The 23709-nt window shown below is 41.4% G+C and overlaps 1 protein-coding gene across 11 annotated transcripts in view; it reads right to left on the minus strand.

Moving 5' to 3' along the window:
* dlgap2b (discs, large (Drosophila) homolog-associated protein 2b) overlaps positions 1-23709 on the minus strand; it is a 125776-nt gene that overhangs the window by 98568 nt on the left and 3499 nt on the right. The window contains exon 1 of one of the 11 annotated variants that reach the window (XM_030405881.1): positions 19677-20835. The exons of the other annotated variants lie outside the window; for them this stretch is intronic. The gene's annotated coding sequence lies outside the window, so the exon portion shown is untranslated. Of the gene's footprint in view, positions 1-19676; positions 20836-23709 lie in introns of those variants that run through there. 11 annotated transcript variants of the gene reach the window in all.

Genomic DNA, 23709 nt, shown 5'->3' on the forward strand with positions numbered 1-23709 from the left:
GTGTTTAGCATGGTGATATATTACCTCTTCACTGGTCATTTCTGTTGGATAATTAGCTGCCTTCCTCACCTATTGTGCAGATGTGACTTGACTTAATCGTGTCGAGCACAGGAAGCACACAAGAAACTGTAGATTAAGAGAATGGGAGCAGGATCAGAGAGTGAGGCTTTTGCAGATGCACAGGATGAGTCTACTGAGCGAGTTGCTAAAAATTATGAGGGGTCACTATTTTTAATAACACTACATTCACTGATTAAACGGCACAATAACAACAACATAAGGCTACTGTTTTCAAAGAACAGTCACATAAGAACGCACCACTACCAAAGTGCTATGTTTTTTGAATTTATGAAGGACTCTGTTTTGTTGGGTTTTTTTTGTTTGTTTTGTTTTTCGATATTTTGCTACTGTTTTTTTTTCATATAGATACATAAAGCTTAGAGGCAAAAACAGGTACACAACTGAAGGGAGTATACCCCCTTAAGACCCCTGGTGGTGCCGGGCCTGAGAAGGAGGAATGCTCTATTCTGTCTCAACTCCCACAGTGCCGACCGAGCTAGCTATGATACCTAATGTCCCTCTAATCTGTCCATCTTAAAATAACATTCAAGACTTGGTTGGAACTCCTGTGTGTCAAGGCAGAATCATTGTGGCCAGTCATCTGAACCTGTGAAAAAAATCAATCAGTCAGTGGAATGTAATGTGGCCATGCTGGCAGTAGGAGCTTCATGGATTTAAAATGTAAAAAAAGACATCTCACACCGTCCATCTGCAGTCTAACTTCTTCAGCTATGTTGGCAGTTTGCAATAAATGTTTTTGTATTAGGTGTGTGAGGGAAATATAAAGTGGAAGTGTGAAAGGTTCTACTTTTAGTTTGGAAACCAGCACAGCTCCATCTAACATGACAGTGTCAAAAATGTCAGACTGAACTGCTGTCACATTTTGAAATGACAAAATTTCCCAAAGTCTTCTGGAGGCTTGGAGGACTGAGCCATCAGCCATGTCTTTTTAACGTCACAGCCAATCTGCTCAATCTCTTGCACTGTGCGCTGCACAGCGCCTAATGAGGCGGAAACCACTTGAGATCCTGTTTTCGCAATGAAGAATATACCATAGTAGCCTATCTAGGAGCCAAATCTACTGAAGATGCAGCATAGGCAAGGCTTAACTCACTCATTACACAGTGTTTCTCAGAACTAATGGACAGCTGGCAGCTAGAGTCCATGTCACGCAGACAGACCCATCCAGCCCGGCCTCCCTCCAAGGTCACAGCCAGTCTCTCGCAGAGCGCTGGCACCAGAGCAGCAGATGGTGGCGAAATGATGGCCTGTCATTACTCATCCAACAGAGAAGATGGCTGTCCTTGGTCAAAAGAGACATGTTGGGATTCAGCTATTCGCTGTTCTCAAGTTGTTCATGGAAATGGTCCATGATCAAAAAAATTTGTATCTGTCGCTGCAAGAAGAGAAGTTAGTGTGAGAATGTACTTCTGGTACAATGTGCCGCAGTTACGTAAGCAGTTCTGAATTGGCAAGTTGAACTTAAGGGTCATAAATCTATTGTTTTCATTATCATTCTTTTTTAAAGAATGATAATGAAAAATGATAATAAGACTGCTTCTTTGGTCTCAAAGAGGTCAGAAAGGAAGACAAGAAAAATGTCCATCACAGTGTCCTAGAATTATGTTTTCAGATATCTTCATTTGTCCAAAACCAAAAGATATTCAGCTTACAATACAATGACATGTAAAATATAATGACAGCAAATGCTTAGCTTTTAGAGCCTGGAAATGTGCCCTTTTAAAATGTGGCTATTTGTTTTGTGCATAAACAATATCACACCACCTTCAGGCAGTTTAAAGGCACACAAAGTTTCAGTGTTGAAAACTTATTGCCATAGCAACCAGTGGATTGAATTTGGCTCTGCTGGGCTAAAAACAGAATGGAGATGCACTTAATGCAACACTGTTACAGAATCAGAGGCTTAGTCACCACCACCCTCTATACTGCAAGCACACACACAGGAGACAAACATAGTGACCTGTATCTCAGCAGGCTACTAGAGTTTCCCTTCCTAGCTGTGGGACGTCTGTGTGAGAGAAGATCTTAGGGAGATAGAGAGGAATAAAGAAGACGAAGCATCTGAAGGTGAACAAGTTAGTTGCTTGTGGAGATTTTGCATCCTCAAAGCACTAACGTGATGTACAAAGAAGCATAACACACCCCAGGGTGCGTTCAAGAAAATGATATAATGAGAAAATCTTATTTTAACAGACTAGACAGCGAGTGTGTGGAGCTTTAAAATGTTTGAAGCTTTTAGATGTAAAGTGTTTCAGGCAAGTTAACTTTTAATTCTTTTTTTTTTTTTTTTTTTTTTTTTGCCATACCGGCACCAGCAGCAGCTAGCATGAAACGCTTCGGTTGTGATTGAGTTAAGCAGTCTTAGTGACAGAGACAGCAAGACCTGACTGAGTGTTTTCTCCTCTGTCTCCTTGTATCTAAGCAACAGCAAACCACCACGATTATTACATCATCTGGCAGAGTGGGCCTCCCATGTATTAATCTCAAAGCAACACTTAGCTGAGCTTAGCGAGCGGTGAACAAGAGCAAAGGGTGCTTCACATGTTGAGAGGGAGGGATGGAGAACAGGGCAGAGGGTTGTGGCAAGGGGGAAGGTGTGTGTGTGTGTGTGTGTGTGTGTGTGTGTGTGTGTGTGTGTGTGTGTGTGTGTGTGTGTGTGTGTGTGTGTGTGTGTGTGTGTGTGTGTGTGTGTGTGTGTGTGTGTGTGTGTGCGCGCGCGCGTGCTTGTGTGTGCGCATTGGAGACATCCCCGACTTCATCTGAGGCATTTTACACAGCAGCACAAGGGACTGTGTATATTTTACTCCACATGCTTCTGCAGAGTAGTGACAGAAACAGCACTGCTTCAGTTGTTTATGAGCTCTTTTCCAGGACCTGTAGTAGCCACAACAAAATCGGTCAAACTGGATAGGCCAGGTTTTGTGTATGAACTAATAACTTATAATAATAGTATCTAGTAACTAAATCAAACTGTTTTGAAGATGAGAGATCTTGGTTCATATGATGTAATCTTTGCATCAGTGGTGCAGATCAACATCTTGTCATGTTAGTTTTGTGCCATCTGGTAGTTAAACTCTAAATCACCTTCCCTTCCCTTGTACATTTTTCACCGAATCTAATTGAAAGACCATAACCAATATGAACCAATAAAAAAAAACTATGTTGCCCAATTTTGATATACAGTAGTTTATTACTTTGTGCTACCTGGGTAACACGTTCTTTCTTTGCCCTGAGCTTGCGCGTTGTAGTTTATTTAGACTCAGTCCCACGTACACAATCCTGCTGCCATAAATACTGACTAGAACACTCAATGGGTATTAATCCACAGCTAAAAATAGTCCCTCCAAAAAGCGCTAGTTATGCCAGTTTGAGTAATGTTTGCCAAAAGCGACAGTACCCAGGGAATTACTTAGCTTTAAAAAAAAATTAAATTAGATTCAAGATTCAAAACTCATGTGAAATTAATTTCTCCATTACAGAAATGGTAAACTGTGATCAGTAAATAAAAATGTATATAGGAAATAATAATAATCATAATAAAAGAAAAACAAAACAGAGGATATGGAATAAATTAGTATAGAGTAGTGTAGTGTAAAGCAATAATGTATAAGGGAAATAGGTATAGAATGGTATAGATAAGGTTCATGTGTATATATCTATCTATCTATACATATATCTACATGAGACGCAAATTTAATTACAGAATGTAAAGGAAACAAGTAGTGTATTTATAATAAATAAAGGCAATGTGTCAACATAATATAAATAGCAATAAAGCAAAATTATAAAAAGAGTAATTAATGCTATTGAAAGTATACTGATTGAAGGTGCAGCAGCAATGAAATTATATATTCATGACCCATTTTTTAAACTGACAACAGACATGCTTTTGCTTTAACTTATCTTTATGGAGTAAATGATTGCACAACATAAGGGCTGCAGAACAATGACACCTCTCTTGTATACAATGTATACTTCTTTCCCATAAACCTCGCATTCACTACACTATCCGTGCTGCCACCGGGCTGGAAGAGGCATTGTTTTCACCGGTCATTCTCCCCTGATAACTGGAATAACTTTGGATACTCTGGATTGCAAAAGAAAAAAAACTCCACTGATGGAGGAGGAAAGAGGGAGAGCGATAGAAAGGTAAAACGAGAGTGAACGGGCGGGTGTTCACTCGATGAAAAGTGCTGGTGATGCATCAAAATCTGTTCCACAGTGGATATGTGTTTCCCCTTACCAACAAGATTTCATTCTTTTTACTGGATAAGTAAGTTACCCAACTGGCCTACTTAGTAATACAACCAGGTGTTTAACTCTGGCATTTCATAGCACTGAGACTGGCATTTCCAGACCAAATTAGGATTGTTATGGTTGGTTTTGCTTTGGACAGTAGTCAGGCGGCTAGGAAAGTGGAAAAGATTTGTTTTTCCACTTTAAGTATTCATGTTTTCAGTAGGAATGAATGGACTTGAGGCTGAGTGCCATAGACATTGTAGACATCAGAAAGTACTGTAAGGTGGTAAAAATGTATTGTCACTATTGGTCTTTTCAGGGGGTTGTTGACAACAAGAAAAAATGTAGAGTAACTCAAGACGATTGATTAAAATCTACATTTTTAAACCATTCATCTTTTCAAATGTGGCTGATTTAACAGTGGTGCAGTGGGGCAAATGTTATATAATTGTTATTTTATCTCTCTCTCTCTCTCTCTCTCTCTCTCTCTCTCTATATATATATATATATATATATATATATATATATATATATATATATATATATATATATATATATATATATATATATATATATATATATATATATATTTATTATCATATAAACAGCCAGTCCAACATATTTAATCATCTCTAGTTGTTTGGTAACAACTGTTGTAACCCAACATTCATAAACAATATCAATGTAAAACAGTAACTCTAACATCCAATTATATGACAAAAAAAAACATCCTAAAAAAAGCAAGATACTGAGTATGGAGGACTTTTTCTGTAGCAAAATTGGGTACACTCTCTCCTCCTACTTGCTAGCAACCAGCAACCACACTGTATGAATAATACATTTAATGCATCAAACAGGCTAATAACTAATACAGTCTGTCATGCCACCAAATGACTGTTAGCTCAGATGTCTCCATTCTGTAAGTTATCGGGACTCACGTTTTAAAGTGTGTCTGTATGCCAGTTTGTGCCCATGTAGTTTTATTTATGCAGCACTGACACCAATAAAACTAATAATCATGAGGTATAAAAATTTGTTTCCAGAGCTGCTGAGTTATTCATCTGAGCTGCTGTATTGAAAGGAACAGTAAAAGAGAAACATATTTAGTCTACAGTTCATGTAATAGTCATATTGTGGGTGATGTGATTTTTCTGAACTCTGCCTCTACTTTTAAAAGCAGAATGAGGATGATAAGCGCCCTCACTATGTTGCACAAAGTAACCTTAATATAGCTGCGTGAGGCTGAATATGAGTATTTATAAATATAAGTGACTCAGAGGTTACTTAGCCAGGTGCTGAGATTTGTAGCTTTAAAGACTCAGGTCCTGGCTCTGACTTTGTGTTGGAGGAAATCCTCCTATCTATCTATCTATCTATCTATCTATCTATCTATCTATCTATCTATTTATTTATTTATTTATTTATTTATTTGGAATGCCACCTGAGAGCACACTGACATTTTTTATTACTGTATGTTGTGTAGATTCTGGTCAACAATTTTAAAGCGAACCTACAGAAAATATACATCAATATGATACCTGGACCATGTGACGCAGCAGCACCTGTTTTAGGGTGTTCTGATCATCACTGGCATGCAAACTTACTTATACTTCCTACTCATGGTAGGAGATTACTGAATGGCACTTTCCTCAAAAGGTTACACCGAGCAAATATGATTTTATTGTCATGATTTTTGAATTATATTTTGGTATTTCATTTTTAACATCGAGTGAGTAAGTGGACTTACAGATCCCCTGGTAGGAAACTGTAGATGACAGAGAAGGTGTTTTGTCATTCAGGACTTTGATATTCTAAAATTGGTTTGTGGAGTTTCACTTAAATTATGAACATTCTGATTTTGCCAACCTGTTTTCTCTCGCCAACACTTCCTGTACAGCGCCTGGTCAGTTGTCTTAAGTTTGACAGTGTAGTTTCCCCTTAAGTGTCATTTCTGGAAGTTCCCCGCTAGTGCAGTACAATATAAACAGCAAGAAAAATCCAAGTCATGAGGTGGTTCGGTTGGTTGGGTGGGTCATACACAGGACTTTTTCTTTGGGAGACTACCTCTTTCATCCTGTGTCTGACCACATTCCAACATATAGTTCTTTTTAATTTATGTTGTGTAAGATAGGGAACTTTTGTAAGTTACACACAGGAGTTACAAAACCGCAACTCTTTGACAGCGTTGGTAACAGTCTAAAACTTAGAATATGTGTTTGTCAGCACACTTAATTTTAAAAGTATAACCAGACTTTGTCGATATCTTTGGTGCCGAACTTGAGTACAGAGCCCCTCGTGAGTAAAAGTGGCACTAGAGGGGTAGGTAGAGCGTCACAGTGGTGGTTTGACCTCTTCTATTCTATTTCACTTTGTTCTTTGATTGCGACCATTTTGATGTCCTGGCGAGGTGTTTCCATTGGCTGTGTTTTGCTGCACACAAGCAGTGCTGTCACACTCGAGTGCGATTTGTCAAAGCAGTCTGACATTGAACAGAAGCTGTCTCCTCTTAAGACACCAATAGCACACTGCAGTGACAGAATATTTTAATAAAGATGCTGCTGAGGGAGATTACACAAGCACAAACTGGGTATTTCTCACAGCGATATTTCTTATTATGCCCATCTGCAGTAACAATAGCAAGCTTTTGTCCTGGTTTCAGAGTACCTTTGGTCGTAGCGTTGCTGTTGGGAAGGCTTTTGTGCAGGGATAACTGGTCCAGAGGTAAATATTATGAACTAAAATCAAATCACGGCCCTTCAGGGCATTTAGTGATTCATCTTAATAATTTCTGCAAGTAAAGGATAGAAACCATTCACTGTGATTTTCAATAAAAGCACAGAAGGTAATTCCACAGGGCTGCTTTCTGTTTTTTCATGAAAACAAAATTCAATAGCAGCTCATATGACGGATTCAGATAAGATTCTATTAGGATGCTCAGGCAATTTCATTTCCCCTCTACAAATTAATACTACCATAGAAACTGAGCTTCAAATGTAGACCACAAAAACTAACAGACAGTAAGAGTATCTGACCGATACAGCATGTCGACACACACACTTGTGTTTCCAGGAGATCGATTCATTACTAGAAAGCACTCAGACCTCCGTCATAGCTGAGCAAATCCCCAGATGTCACACTGATTGGCTGATGATCTTTTGACAATGCCCAAATTATGTTATCTTCCATCTTCCATTGAAGACTGAAAACTCACCTGTTCAGACCGCAACTTGGCCCATATATAAAATGACATTTGATGTGCGAGCCAGTGTCCGCAATTGTTGGGCTGTGCGCTTGGTTGAATGCACTTATTGTAAGTTGCTTTGGATAAAGTCAACAGCTAAATTGATATAATAAATGGTACTACTGAGATCAATTAAAATCTGAATTTGTAGCATCTGCTGAGGTCTATACATGCATATTTTGCTTACATTTGGTTGTAGTTGCACATCAAATGGTTTTGGAGCCATATTTTAAAAGGCTGACACATTTTGGCAACAAATTAAAGAATCAAAAAACAAGACTTTCCTTTTCAAGTCATCACAGCATGTTATGTGCAAAAGTATATAGAATATAAAGGAGCTGCAGTGAAAAAATACTTATTCCAAACACTTAAATGGCAAAAAAAATCTGCATTTTGCTTCTTCATCTGCTCAGGAGTAATGTAATGTAATGTTGGAAGCACCAACCTAACTTCTCTTCCCCCTGACCTGAATCCAAATTGAAAAATCTGCAAACCACATTAGAATACTTTTCAATGTGCAGTAAGGTAACATGAGGCTAAGGATTGCCGTGGCATTAAAAACAACCTAAACTGTAAAAATAAACTTACAGCCCCAAACTCCATCAGCCCCAGTACAAATCACTCCAGATCCACGCAGACTTAATAAATGGCTACACAATACTGATCTCCTCTCCAACAAACAGTTCATTGCTCCATTGTCTGTAATTTCCAATCAAATTAAGTGGATTTAGAGATATCCTCTTAATTTACCTACAAGAACACAGTTCATTCCATGAAAAAAGTAGATGCTTTCAAACTAGCTGACTGGGTGACACTTTTCTCGCCATGACATTTTCCTGAATGGGATCATGGGATATTGATATTCTGCACCAAAACACCTAAAAAGTGTTCATTCAAAAGTGCAGAGAGCTTTGATTTTTGGTTTTAATGGGCTGATGGAATAATGGCTTGTAGAGGAGGTGCGTGCTTTTTACTTGTCTCTCCCTCTTCTCAGTGCACAGCAGGACACACAGCAGCACACACGCCTGGTCTCTAAAGTGGCCAATCTAAAAGCCCTGTAGACAGACAAATACTCTCTTTCACAAAATCAACACTTCCACACATTTCCACAGGATTATGTGAATTTTTTTTCTGAGAGACAAAGAAAGTAGTACAATTTCCCTGTGGTGGTAGCTTTCCTACCTTTCAGAAAAAAAAAGAAAAAAAGAGGCATCTGGTAACACTTCAGTATCAAAGCAACAATGCCACTTTGATTTGAGCGCATCATTTGATTGCATATGTCCGTCTTGCCAGGCTTCAAGCTATGCTCTTGTGCCCAAAACACAGTGGTTCAATCAGCGTCCTTATGAGGAACTACTGGCACCTACAGGCTCGGTATAGATGTGACCACCAGCTACAAAAACAACAATGGCAGCTCCTCAAGACCACCAGTTACATCAGAGCTGGAGAGAGGTCTTTATGAAAGAAAGGCAAAGAACGGCACTGATGGAAAGCAAGTTTCCGGTCTTCTCTCAACCGGCTTCAGCAGGAGTTTCATTCACCAACTGGCCCCCACTGGTTGTACCACTCTCCTACTGTTGATGTGATTGGTTGAAGTTCTCCCCTTGATAGATGGTTGACCCAGTCACCTGGCTAGTATCGGTTGAAAGTCCAAAACAGTTTCCAAGGACAACTTCTCGGTTGGTTCTGTGCTGCTCTTGTAATGATGGATGTAGAAGAACTACAGAATGGCGTCTCGTCTCTTCTGTGCAGTCGTATTGTAGAACTGATTGTTCTACAGTATGATTATAACCACTGAAATGTCAACACTATGTACCTCATGCAGACTCCCTTCAGGAAACCAAGACAAGCCCTTGAATTGTTAATAATTAGTGTTGAGTTAAATTGTCACCACCAGCAAGGTGCCAGACTGACACTACTCTCACATCTGTGTGCCGCGACACATCAGAGTTCAGGCCACAGTCTATAAGCCGCGTGTGTTTCTGTGGTGACAAACTGATCTATCTAATCCCATGCAATTAAAACGATAAGTGAATGCTGAGGCTGCTAAACGGCTGGATTTCAAGCATTTGCCAGCACACATTACGGAAAGCAGCGTTGCGGTATTTGCAGAATTGTAAAGTCCATTTGACCAAATCTCATCAGAGCAGCAGTCTCAATATTTGTTGAGATTGTTAATTCATAATGATCATAACTTCAAAATTAAATGATAAGTGGACATCCAGGAGAGACGTTATTGAGTGGAATATCCAACGTTGTTAATATTCCACTTCCGTGCTCAAGTTGTGCTGATGAGCCAAGGGTTAGCTGCTCAGACCAGGCTGAGGGTGCTGTATGCCAGCAGCCTGCCCGAGTCAAGTAAAAACTTCTTACATAGGCTGATTCCAAGTGGGCAATGCCTTCTGATTAGAGGACGGTTAGGGATTTGCCAAACTGATATGAAAGTTGAAAGAATGGTTGAAGAGCAGAGTTTTTGTTTGAAATCGAGAACAGAAAAAGTGGAAAACGGTGGTTATGTGAAGCTGTTCTGTTCTTACTGTCAATGCAGAAACTTGGAATAAAGCTCCACTTCATCACTTAAGTGATACAGTTAAGATGAATTACAGTTATTTGGCAGAAAGCAAATGTCAAACCAGTTGTTTCCTCTTTACAAACATCTGCCTTTCACGGATATTTTGACTGAGCATCTGCACAAAGTGTTTTTCTGAAGAATACTTGCTCACATGTTTACGTACATGATACAGAAACAGAGCCTTCCAGACAGCATGTGATCTTCCAGCTGAGTAAACCAGCTCAGCGGTGCACCCTGCCATGCCCTGCTGGTGTTTTATCCAGTCCGTGGCGTCACCTGACTTGATGCAGGTTTAACACATTAGTATCAGCACTCTGAATTCCCTGTGTGGACATGTACCACCTGGCAGGCGTCGCCACCCTGCATGAGTCAGAGCAACCTGGCCGGCAGGTATCATGGCACCGGCGCAGGATCAAGCCCATGTTGTGTTAACCTTAGTGTCCACACACACATACACACACACGCGCACACACACACACACACACACGCACACACACACATAGCTTCTCTCCAGCCCTGACTCGTCCTGATCCTATAAGAGCTCCCCAGAGTGCGATAGACTGAGATGACTGCTGCCACCCAGCCGCTCTACAGGCTAACCCTGAACACAGTATATCCTATTAACAGCTATGGAGATGTTCGCTATGGATGCTGCCAGGGAAAACACACACTCACACTCTCGCACACTCAAATCAATTTCACGGATGATGGCGTACCGATTAAAACTACATAGGCCAATAATGCTGATATTTTCTTTCCTGTGGTATGAATTTCAAATGTAAAATCAAAGACCGAATCAAGAACATGTTTGCCTGATGTATCTATTTTCTGTTTTCATCTACGGTAAAATCTGCTTTTTTATATGTTTGCGTATTGTATGCAGGGCTGTGGCCGTGGCCCAGATGCCCAACCAGCTAAAAGAAAAAATTTAAGAAGCCACCAACCAATCTCCTAAAAATTGTATAAAGTGTGTAAATAATCACAAGGTTGGATATTAATTTATTCAGATGCTATATTAGCTGCAATAATCAATATTTTTATGAAGGGGTTGCTTGAAGTGATGAACATACATAGAATTATCACTATAATCTGCAGCTCCCCTTGACTTAATGGAGCTTTAAAGTGAGTCTCAGCTCATTGTCAAACCGTCCAGCCAACAACTTTTATTTTGATTAAGTCTCACTGCTCTCATAGCATGATCCTTTTCCACTACAGCAGATAGATGTACCCAACCTACTGCAACACCTCATTGCAAACAGACAAAACTAGCTGGTGAAGAGCCAGTAGGGAGAATACTGGACTTTAGTTCTTCAGTCCACCAGAAATATGACTCTAAATGAATGATAACGTTGCTCCTTGTATGCTGGATGTTTAAATAGTACGCATAGCAAAACCCTTAAGTAAGTTGGTTCTGTGAGCAAGCCAAAATACAAGTAGCTTGACAAAGTTTTGTTTAGTTATTAAACGATCCAGAAATGACGACTATTGGGTTGGTAGTCTTTCTAATAACACATTTCCAAAGTCTTGGACATTTTATGACAAACTTTGACAACTTTCTCAAGCTGAAAAACTGTTTTCTGAATTGACAAACATTTGTGAGGACAACTGAATCTCTTGTCATTAACTAATGTACACGGTACATTTTTCAGAAAAACTATCAGAATAAAAGCCCCCATTGTGAATAACAGCTACAAGCTGCTGGGTGATCGCAGGCCATATATTGTCCTTCACCTGGTTGTTGGGTAGTCGTTGTGGTGTTTGGTCTTACTATATCCAATACTGTATGACAAAGTGATATGGTTTTATACCATTTAGACAGGAAGGATGTCATTGATAACATCAAGGTCCATCTAAATATTTTTTTCCCCTTACAAACATTCTGCAGTTATTTATAAGAACAGATAAAATATTTTTACGGTTAGGAAAACATTACGTTTTGGCTTAAAATACTTGTTTTGGTTACTAAGAACACATCTGAGATGTCCCCTCGTCTCCTTAAAATGTTGAATGACAGACTGGGACTGTAATCACTGGCTTGCCAACCTCGCCACTTATAACTCTCCAGACATAAGAGTCACCTCATAAACATGTTATCTGAAAATGATTAGACACATTTTTTGAAATGTCAGTAAGGTGTAATGTAATGTATCTGTGGTTTTCACTAACATTGTTTATCCTGGCGACTGGGCTGCCAGTGGGCATTGGCAATCAGCCAGAATGAGTTGGAAAAAATAGGCATACAGGATATCGGCAAAAATCCAATTTCAATATCAAATTAATTGCCAAGTGGTTTTTTGTTCTTTTTTTAAGCAAAAATGGCAACAACAAAAAATCCCAGGATCTGTCTCTAGGTCATTCCTCTTGTGATAGCAAACTGATTATCTTTGGGTTTTAGCTGTTTGGACATTTGCAATTAAAGTAGCCAATTAAAGGTTCGTCTGAGAAGTTTACACAGGTTATAGCCTAACTACCGTGCCTTTCTGGCAGTACACCCAAAAAATTAGCAGATCGGTCGATGAATCAAAGGGCGGATCTACCCTTCAAACAGATGCATGCTGCATATTGACAGAGCAGAGCTTCAGGATTAGGAACCCTGTTGCTGTAGGGATTGCCCTGGCCTTCGTACAGCAGGGACTCTCTGCTCAGGTCTGCACTGCATCATTCTGCCAAGACAAAAAAGATCCTTTTCCGCTGCTATTTTCGACACGCTCTGTCCCAGCGGTGGCCTCTTTGTCTGGCCAGGAATCACTTGTCACCTTTATCACCTTGTAAGCAAGAACCACAGAAGCCTGAGTCTCTGGCTCTAAGGCCCTGTGGGGATAAATTCACAGTAGCCACACACATAAAACGGCACACATGTGGCTCGCAGAATGCAGAGGGATTTTCTTCTTTCAATGAGATTACATTGTTCACGGTTTACTGTCAAGCAACATTTGCTGCAATCATCGCATTTTTTTTCACCTTCTGTTTCTCTGTCTCTCTCTTCCTAACCTCTCTCGCCCTCTCATTCTCCTCATCTCTCTCTCTCTCCCTCTCTCTCTCTCTCTCTCTCTCTCTCTGTCAATCTGACTCACTATCTCACGTACACAACACTCTTGCACACACACATACTCTGTCAATGACCACTCCGAGTATCACGCATGCCTGAAAATTCAGCCTTCGTAGCACACTGTGACACACACACACCCTCACACTTGGACATTCGCTACAGCAGAGCCTCAGGATTAGCAGCTACTACTAGCATGACACACCAGGAGAGAGAGAGAGTACGACACACAGACACACACTGACACACTGTACAGTAACTATGCTGCAACACACACACACACACACACTTGCACATCCACTGCCGTCGAGCTTAATAATACCACAGTAGCATAAGCGTATCCGTCAATGGCCAGATACGGGTGTGTGTCTGCCTGTTAACACACCATTATATCCCACACAAGCACACATGCACACCCTGGCCCAGATCCCTCTTATGAAGCAGCACTGTTTGGTAGAACGTACAGCAGAAGGGGGGGGGGGGGGGCGGTGGCAGTGTTGGGGGGTGGGGGGGCTGCTACAGCTCCTGAGCATCTCCATGGAAACAGGCTGGAGAGCAGCATATTCCGCTCAGCGTACTGTCAGAGACGAAGGATGAATCCAGTCCTCATTAGGGAAGCCAAACCACACCACACACCAGGAGGTTGATTCCATTATTAATTGCAACAGATTTTTCGCAGAAACACTTTCTTGCGCACACACCTGGATGAGGGGTTTCCTCACGCACTCAAAGTAGCTCGCTGCACTTCTCCTCAGATCCCACAGGCTCATCGCTGCCCGTCATCGATTTTGCTGCCGACACCTCACAGTTACCATTTTATCAGGAAAATGGATTTTGTAAAGTAAACTGACATCCGACAACACAGAAAGCGGAGATTATTATCCAGTCGGAGGTGTTAAAAAGATGCACTCCCAAAAATAAGGGAAGTGAGTTGAAATAGATATCCAAATGTTCTGAGAATATGCGTGCGTGGATTTATGTGTAATCAGAACCTACTGAGGCATGAAAAACAAAATCAGGACATCCAGAATTCCAAAGTTTCAGGAATGTGTATGTAACACACGTGTAAAAAACATGTACAGGTTTGTTATTGTCGTCTTGGGTGTGTAGTGTGATTTTATTAAGATGTGTTTTTTACCAAGAATGTGAAGTCAAGGGAAATTTTTCGCGGACCAGAAACATTATAATAATAATTATTATTATTGCTGTTATCGCTGCTTCAAAATCCCACAGAGCAAAATGCTTGAGACTTGGCAAGTGTGTCTCTCAGTTAGTTATGTGCAACAAAACAGTGTAGTGCAGAGAAGGTGATATTCAGTCATTTACAGGGACATTTTGAGTGTGCGGGGGCTAACCAGCACTCGCATACAGTCTGTGGGGAACATTCACGCCAGCACTGTTTCTCTGTGATAGCAACATCCTGTTTTCAATATAAATGTTTACACAAACCATTTCTGAGTCTTTTATCCTCCCAAACAGTCGACTACACCTCCCAAAATGTATGTAATTCACACTTCTCTTCTGAGGTCAAATGTGAGTACACGTTTCCACATGTTCTTAGTAAAACAATAAAATCGTACCAATCGTCTTTTCTGCTGCCAATATCCAGCTCACTCTCCTAAATGCTCTCTATATTCAAACTCATATTCACTCTTCCGCTCACTCAAACACCCACACAGCTTCTCTCGCTACCTAACATGGTATTGTACAAGCGAGCACCACCAGGAGGGATTAAAACTGGGAACCAGGATTCTGGTTATTTCCATCCAGCTCCTCTTCTTTTTCTTTTTTTCTTCTTTTTTTTGCAACAGGAATGAACAGCAGGTGTCCAGGAAACATTAAGATAACAGAGCCAAGATTAAACTTTAATGATCCCCATGGAGGGCGTCTTGGGTCACTGCAGCAGCACACAAAAAAAATGAAGGTATACCGGAGACAACAGATGAAAAGTATTGCTCAGTTGTAGCAGAATATCTGATTAAATCCAGATTGAAGCAAAAACGCGAAACGTTCTGCAGCTCCAGCCTCTCAAATTTGTCGCTTCTTCAAAGTATTGACTCTACCGGTATGAAGTCTTGTTTTGAGTATCACACCCCGGATTAATGAACATTCTTGTTAGTGCTGCAGGATTTGCAGCATCTCTGCAGCATTTCTTAGCTTACCAATGAAGACTGTCTGGTGTTTAAACTGCTACTTTATACTTTCACTTCTCTACATTTTGGAGGTATGATATATAATAATTACACACTAATATACTACAGTATATACAGTCAAATGTCAGACAAGCTCACGAGTATTTTCTGTTGTCTGTTTATCTGAATGGAAAGTATTTGAGCTGCACAGACTTTTATTTCAAAGTGCTGAACACAATGCCTGTCAACTACCTTTTTGTATCATAAACACTGAAGCAGCAGAAAATGCCAAGGTGTCGTTAGCAAGAAGAAGAGAAAAGGTGTGAAGTTGTAACACTTAGAGATCTGAATAGGTAAGCTGCTAAAAAAGAATCCCGATTCATTAAAATGTTAATTAATTGCAGAATCTCAGGAAGGTGTCACTCCCTGAGGTAGTTGTCATCAACACCCCAGAAAACATTTACAGATGTATATTCATTGTTGAAATCAAGTAAGATCTGAAGGGAAAAGAGCAATCTCGATGTAATAAAGTGCCAAATTTGAAATGTTGGACTTTTATACTCAGATCTGTGGTTAACATGCACAGCGATCTAAAGCATGAATGGAGTGGCGAAGATGATGGTGCAGAAAAAAGACAGCAAGAAATTATTCCTGCAGTGCCCGTTTGGGTTTCTGGTGATGTCTTGATCATGCAGTACAGATGCAACCAGCATTTGAGTTTACAGATAAGACATTTGGGGGACTATCACTTTAAAATTTGAGAGAAATCACTGGTATTTATATTGTCATCCTGCTCTGCACCCGGCAAAGAATCAGCTCGTCAGTTAATGGCTGGTTAATCATTCCATCCTGACCTCCAAACCCCCGCAGCAAAACAAAGAGAGAAGATGCCATCATCACCAAGATGTACCGCGGCTTTAATCCTAAAAACAAACACACACTCTCTGTGAGTAAAACTAAGAGGCTATACAAACAAATTAGCAGTTTTATAAACTGTCAAATGACTGATTCATCCATCTTCACAACAGGACATGAAAAAAAACAGAGATCTTGGAAGTGACATATAAAATCATCTCCAAAATGCAGAGGATGTTTTCTCAAAAACTGTGCCAGTGTCAAATCCACTGTATCAGTAATAAAGGATGATGCACAAAAGAGCCCCAGTGATATTCAGTTGGTCTTCTCTGTTCTGTCGAACCAGCAGTCTGTCCGCTTCACAAGCTGTTTGGTTCAAATCTCAAAAACTACAGGCCAAATAGCCGAACATTGCCTGGATATTCATGAGGAGGATTCAGAGGATGACTACAAATGATTTAAGTAACCCTGTTTACCATTGGCACAGTAACACTTTAAAACTCAAAATGACACTGGTAAGTATCTCAAAATTTCATACAAATTAAAAAAAAATATACTGCAGATGTTAACGGGATGCAGAGGATGAATCTCAAAGTTTTTCACTGTTTGACCTTTCCTCTTCTGTTCTCAGTCAGCAACTTATCATCCTGGGATATCAGGTTCATAAAATAACAGGCCAATTACGTGCCTGAAACTCTTGACATAACAAGTGATCCGTCAAATCCATTGTGCCTACAATTTGAATTGCTTCCCCCAGTAAGGACCCTTACTCTGCCAAAAGCCACCTAAAATATTTTGTGCCAATATATAATCTCATGTACAGGGCCTCTCCCTTACCTCAACCCTTGCCTTATATATATATTTATCTCAGATTTCCTGTTTTTGGAACACTTTTTGGAGTAAGTGTATTGTGGACAACTGTTTGATTGTCTGAAATTGCATATAGCTAAGCACTGGAACTGAACAAAAATGGGAAACGGCTAGCTTGGCACTTGTCGAAAGGTAGTAAGATCCACCTATCAGTTTCGCTATCATGTGTTAGGCCATTTGGTCCAATAAAATTGAGAAAGTACAAAAGAGCTGCAAGATTAAATAACTGTATTTCTATTCAAGTTAGCTGGGCGCTATACCAGAAGTTAGCGAGCTCAGTGGGCGGACGTCTCTAGCACATGCACCACTGAGCAGCTTTCATAGGAATGAACGGGGCTCTGTTTCTTACACTGTGTCCATGTTTTAATGTAATGTCCTTGGTTCTAGCAAGACTAGCATCATTAGCATGGATAATTAGCATAAATAACGATAGCATGGCTATTAGCATAAATAGCAGTAGCGGTCACTGACACATAAGGTCTTCTTTGGTATTACAGAGATGCAGTGTTTAATGGTGATCAAACTTTAACCTGTACTGTACATCCACTGCCACTAGACTCTGTGAAACTTTCCCTCGGCTTTGTTCGGCAACACCTGTCCGCTCTGAGTGCAGCCACCATTGTTCTGGACCACACACTCGCTGCGCACACACACTATGCACTGCCTTATATAAGAGCCATGCTACTCTTATAAGCCTTACACCTGAGCCTGTCGCATTTTGGGGAACACATTTCCCGAGCGCATTTTGCTAATATCTCAAGTGCACCTTCGCAAGCTTGGAGGATGATGTATTACGCCTTGTTCCATTTAAGCAACAAATTTGAGTGCAAATTAAAGTTATTTGTCAAAAAATATTTGGCCGACAGTGTGGCTCATCAACATTCTGGAAATGGCTCAGAAAAATATGAAATATAAAAATGCCAAAATACACTGGAGTGGGGCTTCAGTGACTATAGTCTCCAGCCAAACGCGTCCATCAGTGTCTTGTCAATTTTATCCAAAATTCCTGTGTTCTCACGTGTAATAAACATTAGAGCCTCTAGGGGCTGCTGGCAGGGCTTTTCACTCTTATTCTTGTCGGGAGCTGCAAGCTTTTTGCAGGGAACTGGCTAAATGAGGCGTTTCAGGATGCCAGTGTATCTGCTGGAGAATCAGAGCAGTAAGGAGCCGCCTGGGAGATGCGAGGAGTTGAGACTCTTCTCCTCCAAGGTATTCCTCTGCATCCCGATGCCACACATGACAAACGACTACCTCAGCCAGACACCTTTCTACACATGAAAGTAGCCCAGTTCAGTCCGCACAGCTGTTCGAGTGCGCCTGTGTGGATGTGTATAGGTGTGCCTTTAGCTCCCTGTGTGTACAGTGTGTGAGGAGATGGAGCTTGTTGCAAGGGCAAACGCTGTAGGTACAGTTGTGTGTGTGTCAAGACGTGAAGACTGATGCCGCCAGTGATAAAGAGTATCTATCAATCCACTGCTGCATATTACAGAGTCGTTACAAAGGAGCTTGGCCTGCTGTCTGATCTGCATGCAAACGTAAATGAGCATGAATGAACATGTATGGTGTTTCTTTTTCAGGTCAAAACCAACGGATATGTGCTTTTCTGGGCAAAAGAAAGGAACAAAGCGAAGCACAAGACACTGTCCCAGGTTTCAACACTCATTCACGCACACACACACACAAGCCTGAAACCTTGTCAACCAGCAGAATGCAGGATTTGGATATCGCTGCAGCACCAGCTAGTCTCCATCGCTTATTATAAGGAAGGGTGTGTGTGTGAAAGTGATGAACCCTCATTAGGTCACTTAACAGGTCCAGGCTTTGAGGCTTCAGAACCATCGTGTGATGGAGAGATTGAAGGATTTAAGAGGGATTGCAGCGATCAGCTGTTGGCTAGCAGGTTTTCCCGAAACCACAGGGTGATGGAGTAAGTTCTCCTACAGCCCCCTTCCTCCTCCTCTCTCCTCCTGCCCATGTCCCCCTCCACCCGCTGTCACAATCCTTATCTCCCCCTTATGTGTCCACTCTTCATCTATGACAAATAAGACACGAGCACATAAATCGTCAGGAAGAGGGTTGATCTTCTCTCTACAACCGAACAGAATCGATCGATATGATTACATAATGATTAGATATTGGTACGGTTAAAGAACAGAGAGTCAGTTATTTTGAAGCCGGAGATTCTGCCGATGGTAGTGGCCATGAGAAGATCTTTGGAAAGCTGTTTGGCCACATTGTCAAGATGAAAATCCCCTTGTTGCCCATTGAGAAGCAGGAGCAATCCCTCCCACCCCGCTGGATTCTGTTACACACACATACATACGAAGACACACACACATACACACACACACACACACCTGCACGGATCGCTGCGATTTGAGGGGAAACGGGAGATTCTTGAAACTGAAAGAAATGTATTTGTTCACGTCGGTTGAGATTTACCTCCGAGAGCTCATTCATTCTCTTTTTTCTGCCCACTCTGAGGAATACTAATTACAGAATCTGCTGTGGCAACTTCTCATCTACCTGTTAAATCTCACACACACAAGGCTGGAACAGTTGCACAAAATATGTCTCGAGAAAAGAAAAAAAAACAGCAAAGACCAGAAACGTTTATCCGGATATTCCAAGTCCTCTTACCTTGCAGCGAGTCTATGTTCCGGAGACATCGGAGCACATATGCGGTGCGTCTTCACACGATGACAGGGGAAGCGGCGGACAGTCATGCAGAGGTGTTTCACATCTGAGCATGGAGGGGGAAAGCAGGATTTCTCCTCTGTTTTTCAGCTCCTTTCTTGTAATTTTTGTCAAAGCCCTCAGAAGAATGGAGCACTGACAGAGGAGGAAGAGGAGGAGGAGGAGGAGGAGGAGGAGGAGGAGGTGGAGGAGGAGAAGGAGGAAGAGGAGGAGGAGGAAGAGGAGGAGGAGGAGAGGGAAGGCTGAGGAGGGAGCAGTCTGCCGGGCTGGGCTGCTGTGGATCACCTGGAGCAGTGTTGGGCTCCGCATTTACTCCTCCACTGCAGCAGTGCGAGGCAGCGGCGCGAGCTGCATGTTGCTCCCACAGATCACCGCAAAACAAGGACACGGAGTCTCCATCTGCTGGATTCAGGATTCTGCAGCTCTGTAGCTCCACACGCTCCTATCCCCATCAGCATGCACACTCATGCTGTCCCTCTTCCCCTCTAGATTTCTATCTGCATCTCTGTCTCTTTTTGTGTGTGTGTGTGTGTGTGTGTGTGTGTGTGTGTGTGTGTGTGTGTGGGTGTGTGTGTGGGTGCGTTTGTGTGTGCGTGCCTTTGCCTCACACTCACAGCCACAGACGTGTTCCCATGTTATTTGCCGCACACACTTTTCCCAGTCTGTGTCCTCGCACTGACTGTTGCATGTGGTCATACATCTGGCGGTCTCGGTAATAAAACGTCGAGCTCAATAAAGCCTCAGCCAACCTCACGCTCTCCCCTGCGATGACATCACTCCTCCGGCCAAAAAAGGGAGGAAGTCGTTTCCTGGTCTTGTCGGGACCCTGCTGACGTCACCGAGATCAGACACGTTTCTCAAGCCATGTGCAGGTGTATGAATGGCAAACGGTCCGGTAGAAAAAAAAGTAGAAAGTTACACAAAACTTAAACAGCAGGATGGATGACAAAAGCTTCTACTGCAGGAAAATGCCGCAGCGATACGAGCACAATTAGACTCGAGCTGGTTTCCCGTCGTCCAAAGTCGTGAGACCACTTCTTATCCAAACTAGAACCAACAGAACACTTGATCCTCAAGTCCGACCGCCCTCATATTCCCCTCACGTCCTCCCTCCCTCGCCAGCCTCCTCACTGTCCTACGGCAGAGCGGAGCTTCTATGGTTGAGAGACAATCCGAGAGAGGAATAAATACAGATTTGAAAAGGATCATATTGATTCCAGGCCTGATGTACGACTTATTGGTATTCCACAGGAGTAGAGGTGCTACTCAAGAGAAATATGACCGCTCCTTCACTTGATGAAAAAGACATACCAGGAATAGCCGAGGCAGATCAAGACAAGGAGGGGCCGCTTGAATAGAAACGGACAGAAATGTAAAACCTTGAGCTCAAACGTATATGCCTCGTCACCATGATGTGTGTAACCTATGTGGCCTATGGAGCAAACTGTACTAACATTTCAGGTTAATCTCCCAGATGTCTCTCCAACAAGCAGACCCACACCTTAAAGAACCAGAGGGGGTTATTCCACTACATGCAGTTGTGTACAACACCACTGTCGTAAATACAAACCCCAGGTCTGTAACAATTTGTCAGATGTAATGTAGGTGCTCACAACAAACAAAAGTCATTACGTCATGTCTGAAAACTTAAACAGATATAACGCTGTGATCCTACCCTCTCACTGAAGTTACACCACGAAGAAACTAGGGGGGGGGGGGGGGGTGGGAGAGACACCATTCGCCCTGTTACAAGAAACTGAAACATCAACATGATATGGAGGGTACAAAAGTTACAAAATGTTTAGAGGAACACAAACTCAGGAGTATTTTCATGTTGTACTTCCACTCCACTACATTTTGGAGGCAAATGTTGTGCTTTTCTCTCCACTACCATTATCTGATAACTCCAGTTACGTCTGAGGCAAAGTAGCTCATTTTTTATATAAAATCATTTTAATCAAAAAATCAGATTTTAGTATATATATTGAAATTCTTAAACACACTGAGTGAGACAATCAGGAAAATGCTGAATATTACATCTGATGATCAGTAAAACCTAATAATAGAGGAAATACATACATGTAAATACATTTATAATTTACTTATAGTTGTACTGTCATACGTAAGTACATCTACAGGTAGGCTCAGAACCCTGAGTCACTGAAGTTTGGACAATCTCTGTACTGTACATGGGGCACACGCAATACCAACTGAGCCCCATGAGTATTATTTTACACTAATACCTTTACTTTTACTGAAGTACGACGTTTACAGTCCTTTACTTAACGCCCATCAGATTTTAACTACCACCAAGTTGCATTTTAAAGTTTAGGAAATTAACTGCCGTTAGTTGTTACAAGCCCTCTGCCCCTGTTGTCTAGACTGCACACTCACATGAAACTAAAATCGAAAAAACATATTCATATATACTAGTGTCACATTTTGCTAAACGATTTTGGACACAAAGATCTAAAGACAAGTGTGGTATGTAAGAAAATTAGCCCTTACACTTAGGGACACAGCTTTTCATTCACTCTCATTTTTAGAGAATAGAATTAAAAATTAATGAAGGATATATCACATTCAATAGTGGGAACATATCTTTTCCAGTCGTTATTTCACCCAATAGCCATCATGAATAATGAGATCAAACACAAGTGCTGCCACTGCACTGAAATTATTAAGATAGTGTGCATATAGCTATAAATATATTCCTTATTTAAAATCTTATGCAACATAATCTTGTTCTGATTGCTATGCATTAGGTCTCACTGCTGCTGTCGGTATGTCATGGCACCATTTGGATATGTTACCAAGTAAACAGCCCCACCTAGTGGAGCAGCACTGATCTGAAGCCCTTCAGGAAATATCAAAGTATTACACATTTGTGCTACAATCCTGCTGTAGACTGAAAACCATAGAAACAACAGAGAATTCACACCTTGTCATGCCCATTTCTATAGCTTAAACTCTCGCACATAATGTCGTAAACAGCATCATCGCTCCTGGTTTTTGTCCTGTGTGCCTTCAAACGATCCAGTCATTAACATTCTGCCTCAACCTTGAGAAAATGATGAGTAAGGCGTGATCAAGAGCAGGTTCCGCGGTTGGCTGATAAAGAAAGAAGAAGAAGAAGAAGAAAAAAAAACTCTGAACAATTCTTTAGGTTATGCGCATCAAACAAGCAGAGATGTTCCCACACTTCATCTGGAGCCTTTGTGCTGACAAAGCCTGTAAAACCACAGGAGCACCCCACACATGATTAACTCACAGATAATCTCAGATGTGCGGTGGTGCTGAAGCTCTACCGTCCGTTGGAAGGCTTTAAAAGACGCTGTCTTTGCAATGAGATTAACCCGCAGTCTGTTTCTCTGCAAACGCAAGCTAATCCTTAATGTTGGACTAAACGTGCAAACTGTACCTGAGATATTAGTGGTAGACTCTGCAGGATTTTCCAAAACAACAATGTGTATACTTGCACGAAAATAATCCCTCTAAATCCTCACTCATGACGCACCAGAAACGTCCTCTCCCTGTATTTTCTTACTCAGACAACCTGGAAGTGAGATGAATGGTGTGTTTACACACAGCACTTTACAAATCCCGCGTATTGTGCTTTTAATAAGCCGAGCAGTATAAAAATAGCCAAACCTGACCTCAAAATGTTGGCTCACAGGTGAATTACACGCCCACAAGTCACGGGAATCACTGGGATTTTGTGTCGCTGTGTGGTATTTATAACCAAACAAATTAATACCCACTTAATTAAAATGTAAAAAGCGTTCAAAGCTCGGCCTTTGGCTTCAAAAGAAATCGGAGTGATAGTGATCGTATTTTTGAGGTTTGTGCTGATGTGAGGCAGCATTTGATCAACGGCGATGCCCAAAAAAATGCCAACAGAAAAAGGCAGCGGACCCCCGCGGTGCTTTTTTCCTTGGATGGTTCTCAGCGCTCTGACCTCTGCAGAGAGAAGGAG

This window comes from Sparus aurata, chromosome 22, assembly GCF_900880675.1.
Source record: "Sparus aurata chromosome 22, fSpaAur1.1, whole genome shotgun sequence".
NCBI lineage: Eukaryota > Metazoa > Chordata > Actinopteri > Spariformes > Sparidae > Sparus > Sparus aurata.